This window comes from Lactuca virosa, chromosome 1 (assembly GCF_052849685.1).
Source record: "Lactuca virosa cultivar CGN04683 chromosome 1, Lactuca_virosa_CGN04683_v6, whole genome shotgun sequence".
NCBI lineage: Eukaryota > Viridiplantae > Streptophyta > Magnoliopsida > Asterales > Asteraceae > Lactuca > Lactuca virosa.
Window position 1 is genome coordinate 262,676,266 of NC_136426.1, and position 18,131 is coordinate 262,694,396.

At 47.4% G+C, this 18,131-nt stretch overlaps 50 non-coding genes and 2 pseudogenes across 50 annotated transcripts; 39 read left to right on the forward strand and 13 right to left on the reverse strand.

The window, feature by feature from the left end:
* Positions 1–49: 49 nt before the first annotated feature.
* LOC145145330 (5S ribosomal RNA) lies at positions 50–168 on the forward strand. Its single transcript, XR_013726308.1, has one exon. It is a non-coding gene; the product is annotated as a 5S ribosomal RNA (ribosomal RNA).
* A 231-nt stretch (positions 169–399) lies between these two features.
* Positions 400–518, forward strand: LOC145144870 (5S ribosomal RNA). Its single transcript, XR_013725871.1, has one exon. It is a non-coding gene; the product is annotated as a 5S ribosomal RNA (ribosomal RNA).
* Positions 519–749: 231 nt separating this feature from the next.
* LOC145144644 (5S ribosomal RNA) lies at positions 750–868 on the forward strand. Its single transcript, XR_013725653.1, has one exon. It is a non-coding gene; the product is annotated as a 5S ribosomal RNA (ribosomal RNA).
* A 229-nt stretch (positions 869–1,097) lies between these two features.
* Positions 1,098–1,216, forward strand: LOC145146264 (5S ribosomal RNA). The gene has a single exon (XR_013727215.1). It is a non-coding gene; the product is annotated as a 5S ribosomal RNA (ribosomal RNA).
* Positions 1,217–1,445: 229 nt separating this feature from the next.
* LOC145138010 (5S ribosomal RNA) lies at positions 1,446–1,564 on the forward strand. The gene has a single exon (XR_013721299.1). It is a non-coding gene; the product is annotated as a 5S ribosomal RNA (ribosomal RNA).
* Positions 1,565–1,795: 231 nt separating this feature from the next.
* LOC145145331 (5S ribosomal RNA) lies at positions 1,796–1,914 on the forward strand. The gene has a single exon (XR_013726309.1). It is a non-coding gene; the product is annotated as a 5S ribosomal RNA (ribosomal RNA).
* A 231-nt stretch (positions 1,915–2,145) lies between these two features.
* Positions 2,146–2,264, forward strand: LOC145144656 (5S ribosomal RNA). Its single transcript, XR_013725664.1, has one exon. It is a non-coding gene; the product is annotated as a 5S ribosomal RNA (ribosomal RNA).
* Positions 2,265–2,491: 227 nt separating this feature from the next.
* Positions 2,492–2,610, forward strand: LOC145152971 (5S ribosomal RNA). Its single transcript, XR_013733494.1, has one exon. It is a non-coding gene; the product is annotated as a 5S ribosomal RNA (ribosomal RNA).
* A 229-nt stretch (positions 2,611–2,839) lies between these two features.
* On the forward strand, positions 2,840–2,958 carry LOC145145937 (5S ribosomal RNA). Its single transcript, XR_013726887.1, has one exon. It is a non-coding gene; the product is annotated as a 5S ribosomal RNA (ribosomal RNA).
* A 231-nt stretch (positions 2,959–3,189) lies between these two features.
* LOC145144668 (5S ribosomal RNA) lies at positions 3,190–3,308 on the forward strand. The gene has a single exon (XR_013725675.1). It is a non-coding gene; the product is annotated as a 5S ribosomal RNA (ribosomal RNA).
* A 229-nt stretch (positions 3,309–3,537) lies between these two features.
* On the forward strand, positions 3,538–3,656 carry LOC145145182 (5S ribosomal RNA). The gene has a single exon (XR_013726169.1). It is a non-coding gene; the product is annotated as a 5S ribosomal RNA (ribosomal RNA).
* A 229-nt stretch (positions 3,657–3,885) lies between these two features.
* LOC145156008 (5S ribosomal RNA) lies at positions 3,886–4,004 on the forward strand. Its single transcript, XR_013736435.1, has one exon. It is a non-coding gene; the product is annotated as a 5S ribosomal RNA (ribosomal RNA).
* Positions 4,005–4,233: 229 nt separating this feature from the next.
* LOC145146265 (5S ribosomal RNA) lies at positions 4,234–4,352 on the forward strand. Its single transcript, XR_013727216.1, has one exon. It is a non-coding gene; the product is annotated as a 5S ribosomal RNA (ribosomal RNA).
* Positions 4,353–4,581: 229 nt separating this feature from the next.
* LOC145143653 (5S ribosomal RNA) lies at positions 4,582–4,700 on the forward strand. Its single transcript, XR_013724683.1, has one exon. It is a non-coding gene; the product is annotated as a 5S ribosomal RNA (ribosomal RNA).
* A 231-nt stretch (positions 4,701–4,931) lies between these two features.
* On the forward strand, positions 4,932–5,050 carry LOC145145332 (5S ribosomal RNA). Its single transcript, XR_013726310.1, has one exon. It is a non-coding gene; the product is annotated as a 5S ribosomal RNA (ribosomal RNA).
* Positions 5,051–5,281: 231 nt separating this feature from the next.
* LOC145144681 (5S ribosomal RNA) lies at positions 5,282–5,400 on the forward strand. The gene has a single exon (XR_013725687.1). It is a non-coding gene; the product is annotated as a 5S ribosomal RNA (ribosomal RNA).
* Positions 5,401–5,631: 231 nt separating this feature from the next.
* LOC145144693 (5S ribosomal RNA) lies at positions 5,632–5,750 on the forward strand. Its single transcript, XR_013725698.1, has one exon. It is a non-coding gene; the product is annotated as a 5S ribosomal RNA (ribosomal RNA).
* Positions 5,751–5,979: 229 nt separating this feature from the next.
* Positions 5,980–6,098, forward strand: LOC145146267 (5S ribosomal RNA). Its single transcript, XR_013727218.1, has one exon. It is a non-coding gene; the product is annotated as a 5S ribosomal RNA (ribosomal RNA).
* Positions 6,099–6,327: 229 nt separating this feature from the next.
* Positions 6,328–6,446, forward strand: LOC145143654 (5S ribosomal RNA). Its single transcript, XR_013724684.1, has one exon. It is a non-coding gene; the product is annotated as a 5S ribosomal RNA (ribosomal RNA).
* A 231-nt stretch (positions 6,447–6,677) lies between these two features.
* On the forward strand, positions 6,678–6,796 carry LOC145145333 (5S ribosomal RNA). Its single transcript, XR_013726311.1, has one exon. It is a non-coding gene; the product is annotated as a 5S ribosomal RNA (ribosomal RNA).
* A 231-nt stretch (positions 6,797–7,027) lies between these two features.
* On the forward strand, positions 7,028–7,146 carry LOC145144704 (5S ribosomal RNA). The gene has a single exon (XR_013725709.1). It is a non-coding gene; the product is annotated as a 5S ribosomal RNA (ribosomal RNA).
* A 231-nt stretch (positions 7,147–7,377) lies between these two features.
* LOC145144715 (5S ribosomal RNA) lies at positions 7,378–7,496 on the forward strand. Its single transcript, XR_013725720.1, has one exon. It is a non-coding gene; the product is annotated as a 5S ribosomal RNA (ribosomal RNA).
* A 229-nt stretch (positions 7,497–7,725) lies between these two features.
* Positions 7,726–7,844, forward strand: LOC145146268 (5S ribosomal RNA). Its single transcript, XR_013727219.1, has one exon. It is a non-coding gene; the product is annotated as a 5S ribosomal RNA (ribosomal RNA).
* Positions 7,845–8,073: 229 nt separating this feature from the next.
* On the forward strand, positions 8,074–8,192 carry LOC145148251 (5S ribosomal RNA). Its single transcript, XR_013729144.1, has one exon. It is a non-coding gene; the product is annotated as a 5S ribosomal RNA (ribosomal RNA).
* A 231-nt stretch (positions 8,193–8,423) lies between these two features.
* On the forward strand, positions 8,424–8,542 carry LOC145145334 (5S ribosomal RNA). The gene has a single exon (XR_013726312.1). It is a non-coding gene; the product is annotated as a 5S ribosomal RNA (ribosomal RNA).
* A 231-nt stretch (positions 8,543–8,773) lies between these two features.
* LOC145144726 (5S ribosomal RNA) lies at positions 8,774–8,892 on the forward strand. The gene has a single exon (XR_013725731.1). It is a non-coding gene; the product is annotated as a 5S ribosomal RNA (ribosomal RNA).
* Positions 8,893–9,120: 228 nt separating this feature from the next.
* LOC145152972 (5S ribosomal RNA) lies at positions 9,121–9,239 on the forward strand. Its single transcript, XR_013733495.1, has one exon. It is a non-coding gene; the product is annotated as a 5S ribosomal RNA (ribosomal RNA).
* Positions 9,240–9,469: 230 nt separating this feature from the next.
* Positions 9,470–9,588, forward strand: LOC145144171 (5S ribosomal RNA). Its single transcript, XR_013725188.1, has one exon. It is a non-coding gene; the product is annotated as a 5S ribosomal RNA (ribosomal RNA).
* Positions 9,589–9,816: 228 nt separating this feature from the next.
* Positions 9,817–9,935, forward strand: LOC145146183 (5S ribosomal RNA). Its single transcript, XR_013727130.1, has one exon. It is a non-coding gene; the product is annotated as a 5S ribosomal RNA (ribosomal RNA).
* A 231-nt stretch (positions 9,936–10,166) lies between these two features.
* LOC145145335 (5S ribosomal RNA) lies at positions 10,167–10,285 on the forward strand. Its single transcript, XR_013726313.1, has one exon. It is a non-coding gene; the product is annotated as a 5S ribosomal RNA (ribosomal RNA).
* Positions 10,286–10,516: 231 nt separating this feature from the next.
* On the forward strand, positions 10,517–10,635 carry LOC145144738 (5S ribosomal RNA). The gene has a single exon (XR_013725742.1). It is a non-coding gene; the product is annotated as a 5S ribosomal RNA (ribosomal RNA).
* A 227-nt stretch (positions 10,636–10,862) lies between these two features.
* Positions 10,863–10,981, forward strand: LOC145152973 (5S ribosomal RNA). The gene has a single exon (XR_013733496.1). It is a non-coding gene; the product is annotated as a 5S ribosomal RNA (ribosomal RNA).
* Positions 10,982–11,211: 230 nt separating this feature from the next.
* Positions 11,212–11,330, forward strand: LOC145144172 (5S ribosomal RNA). The gene has a single exon (XR_013725189.1). It is a non-coding gene; the product is annotated as a 5S ribosomal RNA (ribosomal RNA).
* Positions 11,331–11,559: 229 nt separating this feature from the next.
* Positions 11,560–11,678, forward strand: LOC145154031 (5S ribosomal RNA). Its single transcript, XR_013734517.1, has one exon. It is a non-coding gene; the product is annotated as a 5S ribosomal RNA (ribosomal RNA).
* A 231-nt stretch (positions 11,679–11,909) lies between these two features.
* On the forward strand, positions 11,910–12,028 carry LOC145146391 (5S ribosomal RNA). Its single transcript, XR_013727337.1, has one exon. It is a non-coding gene; the product is annotated as a 5S ribosomal RNA (ribosomal RNA).
* Positions 12,029–12,258: 230 nt separating this feature from the next.
* LOC145144749 (5S ribosomal RNA) lies at positions 12,259–12,377 on the forward strand. The gene has a single exon (XR_013725753.1). It is a non-coding gene; the product is annotated as a 5S ribosomal RNA (ribosomal RNA).
* Positions 12,378–12,606: 229 nt separating this feature from the next.
* LOC145144631 (5S ribosomal RNA) lies at positions 12,607–12,725 on the forward strand. Its single transcript, XR_013725640.1, has one exon. It is a non-coding gene; the product is annotated as a 5S ribosomal RNA (ribosomal RNA).
* A 229-nt stretch (positions 12,726–12,954) lies between these two features.
* Positions 12,955–13,073, forward strand: LOC145146269 (5S ribosomal RNA). The gene has a single exon (XR_013727221.1). It is a non-coding gene; the product is annotated as a 5S ribosomal RNA (ribosomal RNA).
* A 229-nt stretch (positions 13,074–13,302) lies between these two features.
* On the forward strand, positions 13,303–13,424 carry LOC145151498 (5S ribosomal RNA; annotated as a pseudogene).
* LOC145151479 (5S ribosomal RNA) lies at positions 13,357–13,478 on the reverse strand (annotated as a pseudogene).
* A 229-nt stretch (positions 13,479–13,707) lies between these two features.
* LOC145152975 (5S ribosomal RNA) lies at positions 13,708–13,826 on the reverse strand. The gene has a single exon (XR_013733497.1). It is a non-coding gene; the product is annotated as a 5S ribosomal RNA (ribosomal RNA).
* Positions 13,827–14,054: 228 nt separating this feature from the next.
* Positions 14,055–14,173, reverse strand: LOC145144553 (5S ribosomal RNA). The gene has a single exon (XR_013725566.1). It is a non-coding gene; the product is annotated as a 5S ribosomal RNA (ribosomal RNA).
* Positions 14,174–14,402: 229 nt separating this feature from the next.
* LOC145144056 (5S ribosomal RNA) lies at positions 14,403–14,521 on the reverse strand. The gene has a single exon (XR_013725077.1). It is a non-coding gene; the product is annotated as a 5S ribosomal RNA (ribosomal RNA).
* A 229-nt stretch (positions 14,522–14,750) lies between these two features.
* Positions 14,751–14,869, reverse strand: LOC145156009 (5S ribosomal RNA). Its single transcript, XR_013736436.1, has one exon. It is a non-coding gene; the product is annotated as a 5S ribosomal RNA (ribosomal RNA).
* Positions 14,870–15,097: 228 nt separating this feature from the next.
* LOC145152976 (5S ribosomal RNA) lies at positions 15,098–15,216 on the reverse strand. Its single transcript, XR_013733498.1, has one exon. It is a non-coding gene; the product is annotated as a 5S ribosomal RNA (ribosomal RNA).
* Positions 15,217–15,766: 550 nt separating this feature from the next.
* LOC145147724 (5S ribosomal RNA) lies at positions 15,767–15,885 on the reverse strand. Its single transcript, XR_013728618.1, has one exon. It is a non-coding gene; the product is annotated as a 5S ribosomal RNA (ribosomal RNA).
* Positions 15,886–16,114: 229 nt separating this feature from the next.
* Positions 16,115–16,233, reverse strand: LOC145144173 (5S ribosomal RNA). The gene has a single exon (XR_013725190.1). It is a non-coding gene; the product is annotated as a 5S ribosomal RNA (ribosomal RNA).
* A 230-nt stretch (positions 16,234–16,463) lies between these two features.
* On the reverse strand, positions 16,464–16,582 carry LOC145152978 (5S ribosomal RNA). Its single transcript, XR_013733500.1, has one exon. It is a non-coding gene; the product is annotated as a 5S ribosomal RNA (ribosomal RNA).
* Positions 16,583–16,811: 229 nt separating this feature from the next.
* Positions 16,812–16,930, reverse strand: LOC145143865 (5S ribosomal RNA). Its single transcript, XR_013724895.1, has one exon. It is a non-coding gene; the product is annotated as a 5S ribosomal RNA (ribosomal RNA).
* A 229-nt stretch (positions 16,931–17,159) lies between these two features.
* On the reverse strand, positions 17,160–17,278 carry LOC145152979 (5S ribosomal RNA). The gene has a single exon (XR_013733501.1). It is a non-coding gene; the product is annotated as a 5S ribosomal RNA (ribosomal RNA).
* A 225-nt stretch (positions 17,279–17,503) lies between these two features.
* On the reverse strand, positions 17,504–17,622 carry LOC145145601 (5S ribosomal RNA). Its single transcript, XR_013726566.1, has one exon. It is a non-coding gene; the product is annotated as a 5S ribosomal RNA (ribosomal RNA).
* A 231-nt stretch (positions 17,623–17,853) lies between these two features.
* LOC145155425 (5S ribosomal RNA) lies at positions 17,854–17,972 on the reverse strand. Its single transcript, XR_013735866.1, has one exon. It is a non-coding gene; the product is annotated as a 5S ribosomal RNA (ribosomal RNA).
* Positions 17,973–18,131: the final 159 nt, after the last annotated feature.

The window sequence follows — 18,131 nt, forward strand, 5'->3', positions numbered from 1 at the left end:
GGTTCTGTGTCTTTTAAGACATACAAGCAATAAGCATGGACAGTATTTCGGGTGCGATCATACCACCACTAATGCACCGGATCCCATCAGAACTCCGCAGTTAAGCGTGCTTGGGCGAGAGTAGTACTAGGATGGGTGACCCCATGGGAAGTCCTCGTGTTGCACCCCCCTTTTTCGTTGTCCGTTTGCGTTTTTTTAGATTTTACGTGCGGTTTTTTTTTTGTTTTTTTTTTCTTTCTTGCTATTTCTATGCTCGGGTGGCCTCCGTTTCATGGTTCATGGTCTTCGTATTTTTGGAACGGAGCCGATCGGTCACGTGGGTCCCACGTCTCGCGTACGAAAACAAAGGAGGTTCTGCGTCTTTTAAGACATACAAGCAATAAGCATGGATAGTATTTCGGGTGTGATCATACCAGCACTAATGCACCGGATCCCATCAGAACTCCGCAATTAAGCGTGCTTGGGCGAGAGTAGTACTAGGATGGGTGACCCCCTGGGAAGTCCTCGTGTTGCACCCCCCTTTTTCGTTGTCTGTTTGCGTTTTTTTAGATTTTACGTGCGGTTTTTTTTTTGTTTTTTTTTTCTTTCTTGCTATTTCTATGCTCGGGTGGCCTCCGCTTCATGGTTGATGGTTTTCGTATTTTTGGAACGGAGCCGATCGGTCACGTGGGTTCCACGCCTCGCGTACGAAAACAAAGGAGGTTCTGCGTCTTTTAAGACATACAAGCAATAAGCATGGATAGTATTTCGGGTGCGATCATACCAGCACTAATGCACCGGATCCCATCAGAACTCCGCAGTTAAGCGTGCTTGGGCGAGAGTAGTACTAGGATGGGTGACCCCCTGGGAAGTCCTCGTGTTGCACCCCCCTTTTTCGTTGTCCGTTTGCGTTTTTTTAGATTTTACGTGCGGTTTTTTTTTTGTTTTTTTTCTTTCTTGCTATTTCTATGCTCGGGTGGCCACCGTTTCATGGTTCATGGTCTTCGTATTTTTGGAACGGAGCCGATCGGTCACGTGGGTCCCACGCCTCGCGTACGAAAACAAAGGAGGTTCTGCGTCTTTTAAGACATACAAGCAATAAGCATGGATAGTATTTCGGGTGCGATCATACCAGCACTAATGCACCGGATCCCATCAGAACTCCGCAGTTAAGCGTGCTTGGGCGAGAGTAGTACTAGGATGGGTGACGCCCTGGGAAGTACTCGTGTTGCACCCCCCTTTTTCGTTGTCCGTTTGCGTTTTTTTAGATTTTACGTGCGGTTTTTTTTTGTTTTTTTTTCTTTCTTGCTATTTCTATGCTCGGGTGGCCTCCGCTTCATGGTTCATGGTCTTCGTATTTTTGGAACGGAGCCGATCGGTCACGTGGGTCCCACGCCTCGCGTACGAAAACAAAGGAGGTTCTGCGTCTTTTAAGACATACAAGCAATAAGCATGGATAGTATTTCGGGTGCGATCATACCAGCACTAATGCACCGGATCCTATCAGAACTCCGCAGTTAAGCGTGCTTGGGCGAGAGTAGTACTAGGATGGGTGACCCCCTGGGAAGTCCTCGTGTTGCACCCCCCTTTTTCGTTGTCCGTTTGCGTTTTTTTAGATTTTACGTGCGGTTTTTTTTTTGTTTTTTTTTTCTTTCTTGCTATTTCTATGCTCGGGTGGCCTCCGCTTCATGGTTGATGGTTTTCGTATTTTTGGAACGGAGCCGATCGGTCACGTGGGTCCCACGCCTCGCGTACGAAAACAAAGGAGGTTCTGTGTCTTTTAAGACATACAAGCAATAAGCATGGACAGTATTTCGGGTGCGATCATACCACCACTAATGCACCGGATCCCATCAGAACTCCGCAGTTAAGCGTGCTTGGGCGAGAGTAGTACTAGGATGGGTGACCCCATGGGAAGTCCTCGTGTTGCACCCCCCTTTTTCGTTGTCCGTTTGCGTTTTTTTAGATTTTACGTGCGGTTTTTTTTTTGTTTTTTTTTTCTTTCTTGCTATTTCTATGCTCGGGTGGCCTCCGTTTCATGGTTCATGGTCTTCGTATTTTTGGAACGGAGCCGATCGGTCACGTGGGTCCCACGTCTCGCGTACGAAAACAAAGGAGGTTCTGCGTCTTTTAAGACATACAAGCAATAAGCATGGATAGTATTTCGGGTGCGATCATACCAGCACTAATGCACCGGATCCCATCAGAACTCCGCAGTTAAGCGTGCTTGGGCGAGAGTAGTACTAGGATGGGTGACCCCCTGGGAAGTCCTCGTGTTGCACCCCCACTTTTTCGTTGTCCGTTTGCGTTTTTTTAGATTTTACGTGCGGTTTTTTTTTGTTTTTTTTTTCTTGCTATTTCTATGCTCGGGTAGCCTCCGTTTCATGGTTCATGGTCTTCGTATTTTTGGAACGGAGCCGATCGGTCACGTGGGTCCCACGCCTCGCGTACGAAAACAAAGGAGGTTCTGTGTCTTTTAAGACATACAAGCAATAAGCATGGACAGTATTTCGGGTGCGATCATACCAGCACTAATGCACCGGATCCCATCAGAACTCCGCAGTTAAGCGTGCTTGGGCGAGAGTAGTACTAGGATGGGTGACCCCATGGGAAGTCCTCGTGTTGCACCCCCCTTTTTCGTTGTCCGTTTGCGTTTTTTTAGATTTTACGTGCGGTTTTTTTTTGTTTTTTTTTCTTTCTTGCTATTTCTATGCTCGGGTGGCCTCCGCTTCATGGTTGATGGTCTTCGTATTTTTGGAACGGAGCTGATCGGTCACGTGGGTCCCACGCCTCGCGTACGAAAACAAAGGAGTTTCTGCGTCTTTTAAGACATACAAGCAATAAGCATGGATAGTATTTTGGGTGAGATCATACCAGCACTAATGCACCGGATCCCATCAGAACTCCGCAGTTAAGTGTGCTTGGGCGAGAGTAGTACTAGGATGGGTGACCCCCTGGGAAGTCCTCGTGTTGCACCCCCCTTTTTCGTTGTCCGTTTGCGTTTTTTTAGATTTTACGTGCGGTTTTTTTTTTGTTTTTTTTTTCTTTCTTGCTATTTCTATGCTCTGGTGGCCTCCGTTTCATGGTTCATGGTCTTCGTATTTTTGGAACGGAACCGATCGGTCACGTGGGTCCCACGCCTCGCGTACGAAAACAAAGGAGTTTCTGCGTCTTTTAAGACATACAAGCAATAAGCATGGATAGTATTTCGGGTGCGATCATACCAGCACTAATGCACCGGATCCCATCAGAACTCCGCAGTTAAGCGTGCTTGGGCGAGAGTAGTACTAGGATGGGTGACCCCCTGGGAAGTCCTCGTGTTGCACCCCCCTTTTTCGTTGTCTGTTTGCGTTTTTTTAGATTTTACGTGCGGTTTTTTTTTGTTTTTTTTTCTTTCTTGCTATTTCTATGCTCGGGTGGCCTCCGCTTCATGGTTGATGGTTTTCGTATTTTTGGAACGGAGCCGATCGGTCACGTGGGTTCCACGCCTCGCGTACGAAAACAAAGGAGGTTCTGCGTCTTTTAAGACATACAAGCAATAAGCATGGATAGTATTTCGGATGCGATCATACCAGCACTAATGCACCGGATCCCATCAGAACTTCGCAGTTAAGCGTGCTTGGGCGAGAGTAGTACTAGGATGGGTGACCCCCTGGGAAGTCCTCGTGTTGCACCCCCTTTTTTCGTTGTCCGTTTGCGTTTTTTTAGATTTTACGTGCGGTTTTTTTTTTGTTTTTTTTCTTTCTTGCTATTTCTATGCTCGGGTGGCCTCCGTTTCATGGTTCATTGTCTTCGTATTTTTGGAACGGAGCCGATCGGTCACGTGGGTCCCACGCCTCGCGTACGAAAACAAAGGAGGTTCTGCGTCTTTTAAGACATACAAGCAATAAGCATGGATAGTATTTCGGGTGCGATCATACCAGCACTAATGCACCGGATCCCATCAGAACTTCGCAGTTAAGCGTGCTTGGGCGAGAGTAGTACTAGGATGGGTGACCCCCTGGGAAGTCCTCGTGTTGCACCCCCTTTTTTCGTTGTCCGTTTGCGTTTTTTTAGATTTTACGTGCGGTTTTTTTTTTGTTTTTTTTCTTTCTTGCTATTTCTATGCTCGGGTGGCCTCCGTTTCATGGTTCATTGTCTTCGTATTTTTGGAACGGAGCCGATCGGTCACGTGGGTCCCACGCCTCGCGTACGAAAACAAAGGAGGTTCTGCGTCTTTTAAGACATACAAGCAATAAGCATGGATAGTATTTCGGGTGCGATCATACCAGCACTAATGCACCGGATCCCATCAGAACTCCGCAGTTAAGCGTGCTTGGGCGAGAGTAGTACTAGGATGGGTGACGCCCTGGGAAGTACTCGTGTTGCACCCCCCTTTTTCGTTGTCCGTTTGCGTTTTTTTAGATTTTACGTGCGGTTTTTTTTTGTTTTTTTTTCTTTCTTGCTATTTCTATGCTCGGGTGGCCTCCGCTTCATGGTTCATGGTCTTCGTATTTTTGGAACGGAGCCGATCGGTCACGTGGGTCCCACGCCTCGCGTACGAAAACAAAGGAGGTTCTGCGTCTTTTAAGACATACAAGCAATAAGCATGGATAGTATTTCGGGTGCGATCATACCAGCACTAATGCACCGGATCCTATCAGAACTCCGCAGTTAAGCGTGCTTGGGCGAGAGTAGTACTACGATGGGTGACCCCCTGGGAAGTCCTCGTGTTGCACCCCCCTTTTTCGTTGTCCGTTTGCGTTTTTTTAGATTTTACGTGCGGTTTTTTTTTTGTTTTTTTTTTCTTTCTTGCTATTTCTATGCTCGGGTGGCCTCCGCTTCATGGTTGATGGTTTTCGTATTTTTGGAACGGAGCCGATCGGTCACGTGGGTCCCACGCCTCGCGTACGAAAACAAAGGAGGTTCTGTGTCTTTTAAGACATACAAGCAATAAGCATGGACAGTATTTCGGGTGCGATCATACCACCACTAATGCACCGGATCCCATCAGAACTCCGCAGTTAAGCGTGCTTGGGCGAGAGTAGTACTAGGATGGGTGACCCCATGGGAAGTCCTCGTGTTGCACCCCCCTTTTTCGTTGTCCGTTTGCGTTTTTTTAGATTTTACGTGCGGTTTTTTTTTTGTTTTTTTTTTCTTTCTTGCTATTTCTATGCTCGGGTGGCCTCCGCTTCATGGTTCATGGTCTTCGTATTTTTGGAACGGAGCCGATCGGTCACGTGGGTTCCACGTCTCGCGTACGAAAACAAAGGAGGTTCTGCGTCTTTTAAGACATACAAGCAATAAGCATGGATAGTATTTCGGGTGCGATCATACCAGCACTAATGCACCGGATCCCATCAGAACTCCGCAGTTAAGCGTGCTTGGGCGAGAGTAGTACTAGGATGGGTGACCCCCTGGGAAGTCCTCGTGTTGCACCCCCCTTTTTCGTTGTCTGTTTGCGTTTTTTTAGATTTTACGTGCGGTTTTTTTTTTGTTTTTTTTTTCTTTCTTGCTATTTCTATGCTCGGGTGGCCTCCGCTTCATGGTTGATGGTTTTCGTATTTTTGGAACGGAGCCGATCGGTCACGTGGGTTCCACGCCTCGCGTACGAAAACAAAGGAGGTTCTGCGTCTTTTAAGACATACAAGCAATAAGCATGGATAGTATTTCGGGTGCGATCATACCAGCACTAATGCACCGGATCCCATCAGAACTCCGCAGTTAAGCGTGCTTGGGCGAGAGTAGTACTAGGATGGGTGACCCCCTGGGAAGTCCTCGTGTTGCACCCCCCTTTTTCGTTGTCCGTTTGCGTTTTTTTAGATTTTACGTGCGGTTTTTTTTTTGTTTTTTTTCTTTCTTGCTATTTCTATGCTCGGGTGGCCTCCGTTTCATGGTTCATGGTCTTCGTATTTTTGGAACGGAGCCGATCGGTCACGTGGGTCCCACGCCTCGCGTACGAAAACAAAGGAGGTTTTGCGTCTTTTAAGACATACAAGCAATAAGCATGGATAGTATTTCGGGTGCGATCATACCAGCACTAATGCACCGGATCCCATCAGAACTCCGCAGTTAAGCGTGCTTGGGCGAGAGTAGTACTAGGATGGGTGACGCCCTGGGAAGTACTCGTGTTGCACCCCCCTTTTTCGTTGTCCGTTTGCGTTTTTTTAGATTTTACGTGCGGTTTTTTTTTGTTTTTTTTTCTTTCTTGCTATTTCTATGCTCGGGTGGCCTCCGCTTCATGGTTCATGGTCTTCGTATTTTTGGAACGGAGCCGATCGGTCACGTGGGTCCCACGCCTCGCGTACGAAAACAAAGGAGGTTCTGCGTCTTTTAAGACATACAAGCAATAAGCATGGATAGTATTTCGGGTGCGATCATACCAGCACTAATGCACCGGATCCTATCAGAACTCCGCAGTTAAGCGTGCTTGGGCGAGAGTAGTACTACGATGGGTGACCCCCTGGGAAGTCCTCGTGTTGCACCCCCCTTTTTCGTTGTCCGTTTGCGTTTTTTTAGATTTTACGTGCGGTTTTTTTTTTGTTTTTTTTTTCTTTCTTGCTATTTCTATGCTCGGGTGGCCTCCGCTTCATGGTTGATGGTTTTCGTATTTTTGGAACGGAGCCGATCGGTCACGTGGGTCCCACGCCTCGCGTACGAAAACAAAGGAGGTTCTGTGTCTTTTAAGACATACAAGCAATAAGCATGGACAGTATTTCGGGTGCGATCATACCACCACTAATGCACCGGATCCCATCAGAACTCCGCAGTTAAGCGTGCTTGGGCGAGAGTAGTACTAGGATGGGTGACCCCATGGGAAGTCCTCGTGTTGCACCCCCCTTTTTCGTTGTCCGTTTGCGTTTTTTTAGATTTTACGTGCGGTTTTTTTTTTGTTTTTTTTTTCTTTCTTGCTATTTCTATGCTCGGGTGGCCTCCGCTTCATGGTTCATGGTCTTCGTATTTTTGGAACGGAGCCGATCGGTCACGTGGGTTCCACGTCTCGCGTACGAAAACAAAGGAGGTTCTGCGTCTTTTAAGACATACAAGCAATAAGCATGGATAGTATTTCGGGTGCGATCATACCAGCACTAATGCACCGGATCCCATCAGAACTCCGCAGTTAAGCGTGCTTGGGCGAGAGTAGTACTAGGATGGGTGACCCCCTGGGAAGTCCTCGTGTTGCACCCCCCTTTTTCGTTGTCTGTTTGCGTTTTTTTAGATTTTACGTGCGGTTTTTTTTTTGTTTTTTTTTTCTTTCTTGCTATTTCTATGCTCGGGTGGCCTCCGCTTCATGGTTGATGGTTTTCGTATTTTTGGAACGGAGCCGATCGGTCACGTGGGTTCCACGCCTCGCGTACGAAAACAAAGGAGGTTCTGCGTCTTTTAAGACATACAAGCAATAAGCATGGATAGTATTTCGGGTGCGATCATACCAGCACTAATGCACCGGATCCCATCAGAACTCCGCAGTTAAGCGTGCTTGGGCGAGAGTAGTACTAGGATGGGTGACCCCCTGGGAAGTCCTCGTGTTGCACCCCCCTTTTTCGTTGTCCGTTTGCGTTTTTTTAGATTTTACGTGCGGTTTTTTTTTTGTTTTTTTTCTTTCTTGCTATTTCTATGCTCGGGTGGCCTCCGTTTCATGGTTCATGGTCTTCGTATTTTTGGAACGGAGCCGATCGGTCACGTGGGTCCCACGCCTCGCGTACGAAAACAAAGGAGGTTTTGCGTCTTTTAAGACATACAAGCAATAAGCATGGATAGTATTTCGGGTGCGATCATACCAGCACTAATGCACCGGATCCCATCAGAACTCCGCAGTTAAGCGTGCTTGGGCGAGAGTAGTACTAGGATGGGTGACGCCCTGGGAAGTACTCGTGTTGCACCCCCCTTTTTCGTTGTCCGTTTGCGTTTTTTTAGATTTTACGTGCGGTTTTTTTTTGTTTTTTTTTCTTTCTTGCTATTTCTATGCTCGGGTGGCCTCCGCTTCATGGTTCATGGTCTTCGTATTTTTGGAACGGAGCCGATCGGTCACGTGGGTCCCACGCCTCGCGTACGAAAACAAAGGAGGTTCTGCGTCTTTTAAGACATACAAGCAATAAGCATGGATAGTATTTCGGGTGCGATCATACCAGCACTAATGCACCGGATCCTATCAGAACTACGCAGTTAAGCGTGCTTGGGCGAGAGTAGTACTAGGATGGGTGACCCCCTGGGAAGTCCTCGTGTTGCACCCCCCTTTTTCGTTGTCCGTTTGCGTTTTTTTAGATTTTACGTGCGGTTTTTTTTTTGTTTTTTTTTTCTTTCTTGCTATTTCTATGCTCGGGTGGCCTCCGCTTCATGGTTGATGGTTTTCGTATTTTTGGAACGGAGCCGATCGGTCACGTGGGTCCCACGCCTCGCGTACGAAAACAAAGGAGGTTCTGTGTCTTTTAAGACATACAAGCAATAAGCATGGACAGTATTTCGGGTGCGATCATACCACCACTAATGCACCGGATCCCATCAGAACTCCGCAGTTAAGCGTGCTTGGGCGAGAGTAGTACTAGGATGGGTGACCCCATGGGAAGTCCTCGTGTTGCACCCCCCTTTTTCGTTGTCCGTTTGCGTTTTTTTAGATTTTACGTGCGGTTTTTTTTTTGTTTTTTTTTTCTTTCTTGCTATTTCTATGCTCGGGTGGCCTCCGTTTCATGGTTCATGGTCTTCGTATTTTTGGAACGGAGCCGATCGGTCACGTGGGTCCCACGTCTCGCGTACGAAAACAAAGGAGGTTCTGCGTCTTTTAAGACATACAAGCAATAAGCATGGATAGTATTTCGGGTGCGATCATACCAGCACTAATGCACCGGATCCCATCAGAACTCCGCAGTTAAGCGTGCTTGGGCGAGAGTAGTACTAGGATGGGTGACCCCCTGGGAAGTCCTCGTGTTGCACCCCCACTTTTTCGTTGTCCGTTTGCGTTTTTTTAGATTTTACGTGCGGTTTTTTTTTTGTTTTTTTTTTCTTGCTATTTCTATGCTCGGGTAGCCTCCGTTTCATGGTTCATGGTCTTCGTATTTTTGGAACGGAGCCGATCGGTCACGTGGGTCCCACGCCTCGCGTACGAAAACAAAGGAGGTTCTGTGTCTTTTAAGACATACAAGCAATAAGCATGGACAGTATTTCGGGTGCGATCATACCAGCACTAATGCACCGGATCCCATCAGAACTCCGCAGTTAAGCGTGCTTGGGCGAGAGTAGTACTAGGATGGGTGACCCCATGGGAAGTCCTCGTGTTGCACCCCCCTTTTTCGTTGTCCGTTTGCGTTTTTTTAGATTTTACGTGCGGTTTTTTTTTTGTTTTTTTTTCTTTCTTGCTATTTCTATGCTCGGGTGGCCTCCGCTTCATGGTTGATGGTCTTCGTATTTTTGGAACGGAGCTGATCGGTCACGTGGGTCCCACGCCTCGCGTACGAAAACAAAGGAGTTTCTGCGTCTTTTAAGACATACAAGCAATAAGCATGGATAGTATTTTGGGTGAGATCATACCAGCACTAATGCACCGGATCCCATCAGAACTCCGCAGTTAAGCGTGCTTGGGCGAGAGTAGTACTAGGATGGGTGACCCCCTGGGAAGTCCTCGTGTTGCACCCCCCTTTTTCGTTGTCCGTTTGCGTTTTTTTAGATTTTACGTGCGGTTTTTTTTTGTTTTTTTTCTTTCTTGCTATTTCTATGCTCGGGTGGCCTCCGTTTCATGGTTCATGGTCTTCGTATTTTTGGAACGGAGCCGATCAGTCACGTGGGTCCCACGCCTCGCGTACGAAAACAAAGGAGGTTCTGCGTCTTTTAAGACATACAAGCAATAAGCATGGATAGTATTTCGGGTGCGATCATACCACCACTAATGCACCGGATCCCATCAGAACTCCGCAGTTAAGTGTGCTTGGGCGAGAGTAGTACTAGGATGGGTGACCCCCTGGGAAGTCCTCGTGTTGCACCCCCCTTTTTCGTTGTCCGTTTGCGTTTTTTTAGATTTTACGTGCGGTTTTTTTTTTGTTTTTTTTTTCTTTCTTGCTATTTCTATGCTCGGGTGGCCTCCGCTTCATGGTTGATGGTTTTCGTATTTTTGGAACGGAGCCGATCGGTCACGTGGGTCCCACGCCTCGCGTACGAAAACAAAGGAGGTTCTGTGTCTTTTAAGACATACAAGCAATAAGCATGGACAGTATTTCGGGTGCGATCATACCACCACTAATGCACCGGATCCCATCAGAACTCCGCAGTTAAGCGTGCTTGGGCGAGAGTAGTACTAGGATGGGTGACCCCATGGGAAGTCCTCGTGTTGCACCCCCCTTTTTCGTTGTCCGTTTGCGTTTTTTTAGATTTTACGTGCGGTTTTTTTTTTGTTTTTTTTTTCTTTCTTGCTATTTCTATGCTCGGGTGGCCTCCGTTTCATGGTTCATGGTCTTCGTATTTTTGGAACGGAGCCGATCGGTCACGTGGGTCCCACGTCTCGCGTACGAAAACAAAGGAGGTTCTGCGTCTTTTAAGACATACAAGCAATAAGCATGGATAGTATTTCGGGTGCGATCATACCAGCACTAATGCACCGGATCCCATCAGAACTCCGCAGTTAAGCGTGCTTGGGCGAGAGTAGTACTAGGATGGGTGACCCCCTGGGAAGTCCTCGTGTTGCACCCCCACTTTTTCGTTGTCCGTTTGCGTTTTTTTAGATTTTACGTGCGGTTTTTTTTTGTTTTTTTTTTCTTGCTATTTCTATGCTCGGGTAGCCTCCGTTTCATGGTTCATGGTCTTCGTATTTTTGGAACGGAGCCGATCGGTCACGTGGGTCCCACGCCTCGCGTACGAAAACAAAGGAGGTTCTGTGTCTTTTAAGACATACAAGCAATAAGCATGGACAGTATTTCGGGTGCGATCATACCAGCACTAATGCACCGGATCCCATCAGAACTCCGCAGTTAAGCGTGCTTGGGCGAGAGTAGTACTAGGATGGGTGACCCCATGGGAAGTCCTCGTGTTGCACCCCCCTTTTTCGTTGTCCGTTTGCGTTTTTTTAGATTTTACGTGCGGTTTTTTTTTTGTTTTTTTTTCTTTCTTGCTATTTCTATGCTCGGGTGGCCTCCGTTTCATGGTTGATGGTCTTCGTATTTTTGGAACGGAGCTGATCGGTCACGTGGGTCCCACGCCTCGCGTACGAAAACAAAGGAGTTTCTGCGTCTTTTAAGACATACAAGCAATAAGCATGGATAGTATTTTGGGTGAGATCATACCAGCACTAATGCACCGGATCCCATCAGAACTCCGCAGTTAAGCGTGCTTGGGCGAGAGTAGTACTAGGATGGGTGACCCCCTGGGAAGTCCTCGTGTTGCACCCCCCTTTTTCGTTGTCCGTTTGCGTTTTTTTAGATTTTACGTGCGGTTTTTTTTTGTTTTTTTTTCTTTCTTGCTATTTCTATGCTCGGGTGGCCTCCGTTTCATGGTTCATGGTCTTCGTATTTTTGGAACGGAGCCGATCGGTCACGTGGGTCCCACGCCTCGCGTACGAAAACAAAGGAGGTTCTGCGTCTTTTAAGACATACAAGCAATAAGCATGGATAGTATTTCGGGTGCGATCATACCAGCACTAATGCACCGGATCCCATCAGAACTCCGCAGTTAAGTGTGCTTGGGCGAGAGTAGTACTAGGATGGGTGACCCCCTGGGAAGTCCTCGTGTTGCACCCCCCTTTTTCGTTGTCCGTTTGCGTTTTTTTAGATTTTACGTGCGGTTTTTTTTTTGTTTTTTTTTTCTTTCTTGCTATTTCTATGCTCGGGTGGCCTCCGTTTCATTGTTCATGGTCTTCGTATTTTTGGAACGGAGCCGATCGGTCACGTGGGTCCCACGCCTCGCGTACGAAAACAAAGGAGGTTCTGCGTCTTTTAAGACATACAAGCAATAAGCATGGATAGTATTTCGGGTGCGATCATACCAGCACTAATGCACCGGATCCCATCAGAACTCTGCAGTTAAGTGTGCTTGGGTGAGAGTAGTACTAGGATGGGTGACCCCCTGGGAAGTCCTCGTGTTGCACCCCCTTTTTCGTTGTCCGTTTGCGTTTTTTTAGATTTTACGTGCGGTTTTTTTTTTGTTTTTTTTTTCTTTCTTGCTATTTCTATGCTCGGGTGGCCTCCGTTTCATGGTTCATGGTCTTCGTATTTTTGGAACGGAACCGATCGGTCACGTGGGTCCCACGCCTCGCGTACGAAAACAAAGGAGGTTCTGCGTCTTTTAAGACATACAAGCAATAAGCATGGATAGTATTTCGGGTGCGATCATACCAGCACTAATGCACCGGATCCCATCAGAACTCCGCAGTTAAGCGTGCTTGGGCGAGAGTAGTACTAGGATGGGTGACCCCCTGGGAAGTCCTCGTGTTGCACCCCCCTTTTTCGTTGTCTGTTTGCGTTTTTTTAGATTTTACGTGCGGTTTTTTTTTGTTTTTTTTTCTTTCTTGCTATTTCTATGCTCGGGTGGCCTCCGCTTCATGGTTGATGGTTTTCGTATTTTTGGAACGGAGCCGATCGGTCACGTGGGTTCCACGCCTCGCGTACGAAAACAAAGGAGGTTCTGCGTCTTTTAAGACATACAAGCAATAAGCATGGATAGTATTTCGGGTGCGATCATACCAGCACTAATGCACCGGATCCCATCAGAACTTCGCAGTCAAGCGTGCTTGGGCGAGAGTAGTACTAGGATGGGTGACCCCCTGGGAAGTCCTCGTGTTGCACCCCCTTTTTTCGTTGTCCGTTTGCGTTTTTTTAGATTTTACGTGCGGTTTTTTTTTTGTTTTTTTTCTTTCTTGCTATTTCTATGCTCGGGTGGCCTCCGTTTCATGGTTCATGGTCTTCGTATTTTTGGAACGGAGCCGATCGGTCACGTGGGTCCCACGCCTCGCGTACGAAAACAAAGGAGGTTCTGCGTCTTTTAAGACATACAAGCAATAAGCATGGATAGTATTTCGGGTGCGATCATACCAGCACTAATGCACCGGATCCCATCAGAACTCCGCAGTTAAGCGTGCTTGGGCGAGAGTAGTACTAGGATGGGTGACGCCCTGGGAAGTACTCGTGTTGCACCCCCCTTTTTCGTTGTCCGTTTGCGTTTTTTTAGATTTTACGTGCGGTTTTTTTTTGTTTTTTTTTCTTTCTTGCTATTTCTATGCTCGGGTGGCCTCCGCTTCATGGTTCATGGTCTTCGTATTTTTGGAACGGAGCCGATCGGTCACTTGGGTCCCACGCCTCGCGTACGAAAACAAAGGAGGTTCTGCGTCTTTTAAGACATACAAGCAATAAGCATGGATAGTATTTCGGGTGCGATCATACCAGCACTAATGCACCGGATCCTATCAGAACTCCGCAGTTAAGCGTGCTTGGGCGAGAGTAGTACTAGGATGGTCACCCATCCTAGTACTACTCTTGCCCAAGCACGCTTAACTGCGGAGTTCTGATAGGATCCGGTGCATTAGTGCTGGTATGATCGCACCCGAAATACTATCCATGCTTATTGCTTGTATGTCTTAAAAGACGCAGAACCTCCTTTGTTTTCGTACGCGAGGCGTGGGACCCACGTGACCGATCGGCTCCGTTCCAAAAATACGAAGACCATGAACCATGAAACGGAGGCCACCCGAGCATAGAAATAGCAAGAAAGAAAAAAAAACAAAAAAAAACCGCACGTAAAATCTAAAAAAACGCAAACGGACAACGAAAAAGGGGGGTGCAACACGAGGACTTCCCATGGGGTCACCCATCCTAGTACTACTCTCGCCCAAGCACGCTTAACTGCGGAGTTCTGATGGGATCCGGTGCATTAGTGCTGGTATGATCGCACCCGAAATACTGTCCATGCTTATTGCTTGTATGTCTTAAAAGACACAGAACCTCCTTTGTTTTCGTACGCGAGGCGTGGGACCCACGTGACCGATCGGCTCCGTTCCAAAAATACGAAAACCATCAACCATGAAGCGGAGGCCACCCGAGCATAGAAATAGCAAGAAAGAAAAAAAAACAAAAAAAACCGCACGTAAAATCTAAAAAAACGCAAACGGACAACGAAAAAGGGGGGTGCAACACAAGGACTTCCCAGGGGGTCACCCATCCTAGTACTACTCTCGCCCAAGCACGCTTAACTGCGGAGTTCTGATAGGATCCGGTGCATTAGTGCTGGTATGATCGCACCCGAAATACTATCCATGCTTATTGCTTGTATGTCTTAAAAGACGCAGAACCTCCTTTGTTTTCGTACGCGAGGCGTGGGACCCACGTGACCGATCGGCTCCGTTCCAAAAATACGAAGACCATGAACAATGAAACGGAGGCCACCCGAGCATAGAAATAGCAAGAAAGAAAAAAAAACAAAAAAAAACCGCACGTAAAATCTAAAAAAACGCAAACGGACAACGAAAAGGGGGGGTGCAACACGAGGACTTCCCAGGGGGTCACCCATCCTAGTACTACTCTCGCCCAAGCACGCTTAACTGCGGCGTTCTGATGGGATCCGGTGCATTAGTGCTGGTATGATCGCACCCGAAATACTATCCATGCTTATTGCTTTTATGTCTTAAAAGACGCGGAACCTCCTTTGTTTTCGTACGCGAGGCGTGGAACCCACGTGACCGATCGGCTCCGTTCCAAAAATACGAAAACCATCAACCATGAAGCGGAGGCCACCCGAGCATAGAAATAGCAAGAAAGAAAAAAAAAATAAAAAAAACCGCACGTAAAATCTAAAAAAACGCAAACGGACAACGAAAAAGGGGGGTGCAACACGAGGACTTCCCAGGGGGTCACCCATCCTAGTACTACTCTCGCCCAAGCACGCTTAACTGCGAAGTTCTGATGGGATCCGGTGCATTAGTGCTGGTATGATCGCACCCAAAATACTATCCATGCTTATTGCTTGTATGTCTTAAAAGACGCAGAAACTCCTTTGTTTTCGTACGCGAGGCGTGGGACCCACGTGACCGATCAGCTCCGTTCCAAAAATACGAAGACCATCAACCATGAAGCGGAGGCCACCCGAGCATAGAAATAGCAAGAAAGAAAAAAAAAACAAAAAAAACCGCACGTAAAATCTAAAAAAACGCAAACGGACAACGAAAAAGGGGGTGCAACACGAGGACTTCCCATGGGGTCACCCATCCTAGTACTACTCTCGCCCAAGCACGCTTAACTGCGGAGTTCTGATGGGATCCGGTGCATTAGTGCTGGTATGATCGCACCCGAAATACTGTCCATGCTTATTGCTTGTATGTCTTAAAAGACACAGAACCTCCTTTGTTTTCGTACGCGAGGCGTGGGACCCACGTGACCGATCGGCTCCGTTCCAAAAATACGAAGACCATGAACCATGAAACGGAGGCCACCCGAGCATAGAAATAGCAAGAAAAAAAAAACAAAAAAAAACCGCACGTAAAATCTAAAAAAACGCAAACGGACAACGAAAAAGGGGGGTGCAACACGAGGACTTCCCAGGGGGTCACCCATCCTAGTACTACTCTCGCCCAAGCACGCTTAACTGCGGAGTTCTGATGATCGCACCCGAAATACTGTCCATGCTTATTGCTTGTATGTCTTAAAAGACGCAGAACCTCCTTTGTTTTCGTACGCGAGGCGTGGGACCCACGTGACCGATCGGCTCCGTTCCAAAAATACGAAGACCATGAACCATGAAACGGAGGCCACCCGAGCATAGAAATAGCAAGAAAGAAAAAAAAAACAAAAAAAAAACCGCACGTAAAATCTAAAAAAACGCAAACGGACAACGAAAAAGGGGGGTGCAACACGAGGACTTCCCAGGGGGTCACCCATCCTAGTACCACTCTCGCCCAAGCACGCTTAACTGCGGAGTTCTGATAGGATCCGGTGCATTAGTGCTAGTATGATCGCACCCGAAATACTATCCATGCTTATTGCTTGTATGTCTTAAAAGACGCAGAAACTCCTTTGTTTTCGTACGCGAGGCGTGGGACCCACGTGACCGATCGACTCCGTTCCAAAAATACGAAGACCATGAACCATGAAACGGAGGCCACCCGAGCATAGAAATAGCAAGAAAGAAAAAAAAACAAAAAAAAACCGCACGTAAAATCTAAAAAAACGCAAACGGACAACGAAAAAGGGGGGTGCAACACGAGGACTTCCCAGGGGGTCACCCATCCTAGTACTACTCTCGCCCAAGCACGCTTAACTGCGGAGTTCTGATGGGATCCGGTGCATTAGTGCTGGTATGATCTCACCCAAAATACTATCCATGCTTATTGCTTGTATGTCTTAAAAGACGCAGAAACTCCTTTGTTTTCGTACGCGAGGCGTGGGACCCACGTGACCGATCAGCTCCGTTCCAAAAATACGAAGACCATCAACCATGAAGCGGAGGCCACCCGAGCATAGAAATAGCAAGAAAGAAAAAAAAAACAAAAAAAAACCGCACGTAAAATCTAAAAAAACGCAAACGGACAACGAAAAAGGGGGGTGCAACACGAGGACTTCCCATGGGGTCACCCATCCTAGTACTACTCTCGCCCAAGCACGCTTAACTGCGGAGTTCTGATGGGATCCGGTGCATTAGTGCTGGTATGATCGCACCCGAAATACTATCCATGCTTATTGCTTGTATGTCTTAAAAGACGCAGAACCTCCTTTGTTTTCGTACGCGAGGCGTGGGACCCACGTGACCGATCGGCTCCGTTCCAAAAATACGAAGACCATGAACCATGAAACGGAGGCCACCCGAGCATAGAAATAGCAAGAAAGAAAAAAAAACAAAAAAAAACCGCACGTAAAATCTAAAAAAACGCAAACGGACAACGAAAAAGGGGGGTGCAACACGAGGACTTCCCAGGGGGTCACCCATCCTAGTACTACTCTCGCCCAAGCACGCTTAACTGCGGAGTTCTGATGGGATTCGGTGCATTAGTGCTGGTATGATCGCACCCAAAATACTATCCATGCTTATTGCTTGTATGTCTTAAAGGACGCAGAAACTCCTTTGTTTTCGTACGCGAGGCGTGGGACCCACGTGACCGATCAGCTCCGTTCCAAATATACGAAGACCATCAACCATGAAGCGGAGGCCACCCGAGCATAGAAATAGCAAGAAAGAAAAAAAAAACAAAAAAAAACCGCACGTAAAATCTAAAAAAACGCAAACGGACAACGAAAAAGGGGGTGCAACACGAGGACTTCCCATGGGGTCACCCATCCTAGTACTACTCTCGCCCAAGCACGCTTAACTGCGGAGTTCTGATGGGATCCGGTGCATTAGTGCTGGTATGATCGCACCCGAAATACTGTCCATGCTTATTGCTTGTATGTCTTAAAAGACACAGAACCTCCTTTGTTTTCGTACGCGAGGCGTGGGACCCACGTGACCGATCGGCTCCGTTCCAAAAATACGAAGACCATGAACCATGAAACGGAGGCCACCCGAGCATAGAAATAGCAAGAAAAAAAAACAAAAAAAAACCGCACGTAAAATCTAAAAAAACGCAAACGGACAACGAAAAAGGGGGGTGCAACACGAGGACTTCCCAGGGGGTCACCCATCCTAGTACTACTCTCGCCCAAGCACGCTTGACTGCGGAGTTCTGATGGGATCCGGTGCATTACTGCTGGTATGATCGCACCCGAAATACTATCCATGCTTATTGCTTGTATGTGTTAAAAGACGCAGAACCTCCTTTGTTTTCGTACGCGAGGCGTGGGACCCACGTGACCGATCGGCTCCGTTCCAAAAATACGAAGACCATGAACCATGAAACGGAGGCCACCCGAGCATAGAAATAGCAAGAAAGAAAAAAAAAACAAAAAAAAAACCGCACGTAAAATCTAAAAAAACGCAAACGGACAACGAAAAAGGGGGGTGCAACACGAGGACTTCCCATGGGGTCACCCATCCTAGTACTACTCTCGCCCAAGCACGCTTAACTGCGGAGTTCTGATGGGATCCGGTGCATTAGTGCTGGTATTATCGCACCCGAAATACTGTCCATGCTTATTGCTTGTATGTCTTAAAAGACACAGAACCTCCTTTGTTTTCGTACGCGAGGCGTGGGACCCACGTGACCGATCGGCTCCGTTCCAAAAATACGAAGACCATGAACCATGAAACGGAGGCCACCCGAGCATAGAAATAGC